Genomic DNA, 6,069 nt, shown 5'->3' with positions numbered 1-6,069 from the left:
ATCCCCAGGGACTCATATGATGTTAGAGTTTGTCCAGACACTTTTCTCCTTACCTGTGCTGAGAGACAGTGATTTTTTTCTTTTTAATTTCCAATCCATTGCACAAGGACACTTTGTAAAATAGAAACTTTAGAAAAATTAAAAAATGAAAGTTAAATACATACGAAATCCAAGCCCCTGCTTTTTTACGACTTGAGTCAATAAATATAAAATTGCTGTCTGTCAAATTACTATGAAAGTTTCAAAATGCCCTTTCTTTGTACGTACCTCACTGTGGACAGGTGACCGTTTGTGACCTGGCCTGGGTTGTGGATCACACCTTGCATAGCACGATGCTGGAGTTAATAATGATACTGATACTGGTACAATATAATCACGCGTGGCTGTGGCTTGGACATCGGCTGGTGGCGAGGATTTATAAGCCTAAGTACCTTGGAATCCTCTCAGCATCCTCTGGGGCAAGTAAATGCTTTCATCTCCACTTTCCAGGTGAGGCAGTTGAGACCCAGAGAGGCTGAGTGACTTGCTCAAGGTCACACAGCATCTACATTTAATAACCAGAGCTCACCTGTTTAGAGAGAGGCAGGTACCACTAGCGAGAGGCACAAGGACATTGTCCCCTGTGCCCTGTGTGAGTGGCAGCTGTCAAAAAACCAGGCACAGAGCGCCTGCTGCTCGCTGTCTCAGAGCTTACCAAGCTGTCTGCCAGCCCCGGGCTGGGAGGATCTCACATCTGGCTCTTGGGTGTAGCCCTCAGGAAAGGAGCCCAGCCCCTGGCACCTCCCCAGCCTGCTGGGCTGCCAGGGGTGCAGGGTAAAGCCCCATAGCAGACAGCCCTCTCTCTTGCTTTCTCTTTCCCCTGGAGCCATGGGGGCCGGCAGAGGGGAGGCGAGGCGGGGCCTGGCAGCCTGGGTGATAGCTAGTTATCGACAGGTTGATGACTGCCACAGAAGACTGCCCGAGGACATGGAGACGGAGCCGCTTCTGAGGCCCGCTGCTCTGGAGAGCTGGCTGCCAGCGTCTCTGCCCAGGGCTCAGCGCTTCCCCTCACCATCTCATTAATCCTGATTTACAGAAAAAGGCAGCAGGCAGGGCCCTCTTAACAGGCCGAGCAGGCGACTGATTTGCCTTCACTGAAGACAATGGTGCCCAGGAGACCTGGCACTGCTGAATTATTCAAATCAGAGTGGCAGGGAAACCTGAGCACAAAGAGTGGCGGGTCCCCGGTCCCCAGACAGCCCTCCTTGCCTGTCCCTGGGTGGTGGCACCCAGCAGCTTGGGGTGGCTGACGCAAGTCTCCTTGGCAGGGACATGGGCTGCTCCCGGCCACCCCTCCTCCCCGGATGGAAGTGGGAATTGGTGTTGATCTTCTCTAAGCACCTTCGAGCTCTAGTAATGGATCCAAAATGACATCTCCCACCTGCTGGTCCCGGGAGGGATATTCTGACAAGGACTTCTGGATGAGCGTGCGATGGGGGCGGGGGAGGACCAGGGCAGAGGAGATGGCTCTTCCATCAAGTGTGTGTGTGTGTGTGTGTGTGTGTGTCTGCGCTCACGTGGTTCAAAGAATCTGACGGAGGGCAGAGGGTGAACCCGGGCTTCGGAGCAGCCCGGTTTCTGCTCCAGGAAAAACACATAATGAGTCGGCAGTTCTCCTATTTAGAGGTTTGCGGAGATTGGAGACCAAAGATGCTCAGACTTGGCCTTGACACTGGGAGGAGGGAGCGTGCCACAGCACGGCGGACTCCCCGTGGGGAGGGACACTTTGGAGTGCTGGAAGGGTAAACTGAGGCCTGGACAGGGCCAGGAACTTGCCCAAGGTCATCAGTGAGTTACAATCCCAAACTGAGATGGGAAGTCCTGGTGTCTGACTTGCAGGCAGGGGCTCCGTGGTTACGGAGCATGGAGAGTGAGCGGGCTCTGAGCTAAGGGCTCTGCGATGTGCTATTTCTGCTAACCTCATAGTAACCACGAGGCGGATGCAAGTAGTGTTCCCATTCTACTGATGAGGAAACTGAGGCTTAGAGAGAGCCAACCACCAGGCAGGCTAGAAAGGGACAGATCTGGGATGGGAAAGGCGGCCTGTCCGATGCTGGACCCATAACTGCTATGCTTCCCTGAAAGGCAAGAGGCCCCAGGATTCCAGCCTGCTTTAGAATATGTCTCCTCACCAAGGCTGTAGTGCCCGCCCTCTCTCCTGGTGGTGGTGCCCATGGGTTAAGCACTGCCACCTGCCTGCCACGGAGAGGCAGATAAAGAGTTTAACTCTTCTCAGAAAGTCTGACTTTACAGTATCTGAAAGGAGCTGCTCTGAGCCCAAGGAAAGCTTGTGAGGAGGGGGGGTGGGTCTCTGAGAGGTGGAAGGAAATTTATGAATGAAGGGGCTCAGGATCTCTGGGCACAAAACCCAGCTCTTTGGGGAGGCTGGTGGTTTCTTCTGGATAGATCTGGCCACCGACTTCCTCTAGGAGATGCAGAAGCTGGGGTGGGCTAAAGCAACCATGTGTGCTGGAGGGAGGAGGCTCGCGGGAAGCCCTTCCTGTAAATGCAGGTCATTGACTCCTCAAGACCATCTTGTGAGGCTGGTCTCTATGAGGACAGTATCATTATGTCCATTTCACAGGGGAAGAAACTGAGGCTCAGAAGGGAAGCTGGTTACCCAGGATCCTGCTGCTGGGTTGGAGAGCAGTTGGATTTAAACTCAGGGCTTTGCAACACAAGCTTGTGGCCTCTAGGTCACACCACATACATATCCCTTTTCTGTCCAGCCTGTAGTCCCTCTCACAAGAGTGGACCCCTTTCTCTCTAGTGCTATGGTGCCCCAAGGTGCCCCCATTCACAGGGCTGCGACCGGAGTCCCCAGAAGAAGGCTTGATGCTTTGAAGTAGCTCAGGTGCACCTTTGTAATCCTGCCTTTAGAAACTGTCCCTTTTATTAGAAAAACCTATTTTTCCCGGGGAACCCGAGCTGGCTAGGCAGGCCCTCCCTCCAGCGCCCCTTTGGAATAATCGGCCTCTGAATTAACGCTCGCTAAGTGCATTGGGGGCCTCCCAGGATCCGCACCCCCAGCGGAAACACCAAACTAAGAGAGATTTATCTCCTGGGTCAGATAAAGGTGACTAAATGCAAACTGGCCGATTCCTTTCGGCAAACAGTTCCCGGGGGAGGGCTCCTACAAGGAGGAGAGCCGATCGATCAGGGAAATGCTTCGAGGTGACTTACAGGGGAGACTTAAAGGAAAAAGCCCTCGTGTTTTTACAGCCTCCAGCGACTCATTCAGCCAGTAAAACTCCCGGACCAGCCCAGCCGGGGGCAAGGAGGCAGGGGGTGGAGCAGCGACGCCTTTCCCAGGCAGGCGGAGGGGAAGCTGCAGAGGTCCGCCTCTGAGACCTCCAGCCCTGTTCTTCATTCACCTTCCAAGCATCTATTGAGTGCCTACTGTGTGCCTGCCAAGCACTTCCTTCCCTTGGCTTCTCCCCAGTTCTAAGCAACCCTTTCTGCTTCCATCCTCGCAGAGGCTTTTCTTAGGATCCAGGGGCAGTCAGTGAATCTTCAACATTGGTTTCCCTTGGATTCTCCGGGCTGCCTCCCCCTCATTTCAGCAAGGTACACGTCCCACCTGCTGGGAAGGGTAACTTAGTCTGGCAGCCACCTGCAAACTTTTTCTGCACAGGGGCAGATGGTACATATTTCAGGCTTTGTGGCTATATGGTCTTTGTCATAATGACTCACACAGCTGTTGTGGTGCAAAGATGATATGTAAACGGATATGGTTAGGTATGCAAATGATATATCAGTGTATGCAAACCAAGTATGTAAACGAACAGCAGGGCTGTGTGCTAATAAAACTTTATTGACAAACACAGGCAGAGGGCCGGAGTCAACCCAGCCACGGCCTATCCTTTACTGACCCCTGGAACAGAGGGTAAAAGATCTGGGTTGGGGGGTGTCACACAGACCTGCGATCCCCCTAGACCACTACTTTTACTTCCTTGCTGTGTGGCCTTGGGACAGTTGCTGCATCTCTCTGGGCCCCATTCCCCTGCTGTAATATGGGGTAAGGATAGCACCTGCCTCATGGGCTGTTGCTAGGATGAAATGAGACAGTGCTGGAGACTTCACATAGCTAGTGTGCACACTGGTAGCTGTTCCTTTATATCTGGTGACATTAAATCTTCGGGGGAAAGCCCCCCTCCCCGCTTCCTTCCTCATTCTGGAGTGAGGGGAAGCTGGTTTGCTGGTGTTCCAATATTTGGTGGTTTATTTTGCTGATAAGATTTCCATTCTTTTCAAGTTAACATGCTTGCATTTTAATCATTTGAAAAGGGTGCAGAATGTGTCTCCTTAGGGGCAGAACCGGCTGGTGGGCTTTCTGAAGGCAATGGCCAGGAAACTCTGGGCACCCCCAGAGCCCCTCTGAGTCCAGCCTCTGGTTCCCTTTCCTGGCTCCAGAAGGCCTGGCTGAGTGAGTCCGGCATGGCCAGTGAGCCTCTGGTTGAGAGCTGATCATAAGTGGCCAATTAATCTGTTACTTGCAGATACATTTTTCATTAGTGGTGGTGGAATCACGGACTTTGAAGCAATTACTCAGCGTAATGAACTTGAGGCTGGGCAAACAGGAGGGAGAGGTTAACCTCTTGGTGCCCAAAGGGGGCTGTGATGGTGAAAATGCAGGGAGAAGATTGGGGGAAGGGGTGGTGCTGGATGGAGAGAAAGGTCTGTGAACCACACCTTAGCTCCCAGGCAGTAGGATGTGGTGGCTTGGAGCCAAAGACCTCAAACTTGGAGCCAGGGAAAGGTTCCTTTCCTACTCACATGGATATGAGTAAATCATTTAAACCTCAGTTTTCTCATCTGTAAAATGGGGGTCATAACAGCACACACTGGATAGCATCATTGTGAGGATCAAAAGAGAAGTTATGTGAAACGTGTAGCCCAGTGGGGGGCACGTGGTGAATTCCCAAAGGATGCTGTTCTCTCTACTGCCCTCCTTGGCCTCCCTTGGGGGTGGGGGGGAGGCATGAGGAGACAAACAAGGGACTTCTTGTCTTAGGGCTTAAAGCAACAGAAACTTCTTGTTAAAATTGCCTTAACTCAGATCCACGATTGAATACGTTACACAAGCTAGGATTCCAACGGGTGTCTTTGCTGCAGGCCTTGTCAGTGACTTGAACTGCTGATGTGCACTATGACTCCGCAAAAGAAGTGGGTCCAAACTTTCCAGACCTATTGGAATGAAATAATTATTTTTTCCATCTCAGAGCATCTCATAGGACTGGGAGTTTTATTATAATAACTGGAAAATGATGCATTTGCTATATTTTACCCAGGTTGAGTCCATGTCCCCCAAAAGCCCTTCTGGTCTATACCATCAGCCTTCTCTCTCTTCTGATCTGTGATCTGCCCTTGGCCACTGCACTTGGAAATGTGGAAATAGAAAGCCCGTGTCTTATATTTTTTGTCATTGTCCACGTTGCTGGGACAAGTAGATGTTCAGGAAATCTAGAGTTTTGGTTGCTTTTCCAAAGGGGACCAAGAGAGCATCAGGTGGAGGGATGAGTAAACTGCGACCCATGTGGCTATGGAAATTTCCAGAAGAAACAAGGGGCTGTCCCGGGGATGAAGGGATGGGATGGCTCAGGATGATTTCCCACTTTAGCTTCCACTAGAGCAGCTACGGAAACAATGAAATATGAAAACAGGAAAGTGGTGGGTGTCAGGGGATGGGGGTTCCACCAACGGGGTGGCCCAGGATGCCTCTCGGTGGAGGTAACTTTGGAGTGAGGCCAGAGAAACGAGAAGGGGTCCACCAGGAGGGCACAGGCCCGGCAAAGATGCTGAGCTGGGAGCAGGCTTGGTGTGTCCCAGTCCCAGCCCGAGGCCGGGGGGCTGAGTGTTGTGAGCCAGGCCTGGGAAACAGCGTCAGAGGGTAGGACCTCGGGGGCCCTCACACGGAACCTGCGTGTCATTCACATGGACCACTGGAGGGTTCCACGCAGAGGAGGGACAGGATTTGTCTTTAAAAAGGCCCCTTGAAAGTAGAATTAACAGGAGGTGCCGACGGTGGCC

This window comes from Miniopterus natalensis, chromosome 20 (genome assembly GCF_054644295.1).
Source record: "Miniopterus natalensis isolate mMinNat1 chromosome 20, mMinNat1.hap1, whole genome shotgun sequence".
Lineage (NCBI taxonomy): Eukaryota > Metazoa > Chordata > Mammalia > Chiroptera > Miniopteridae > Miniopterus > Miniopterus natalensis.
This window is presented reverse-complemented; position numbering follows the sequence as displayed.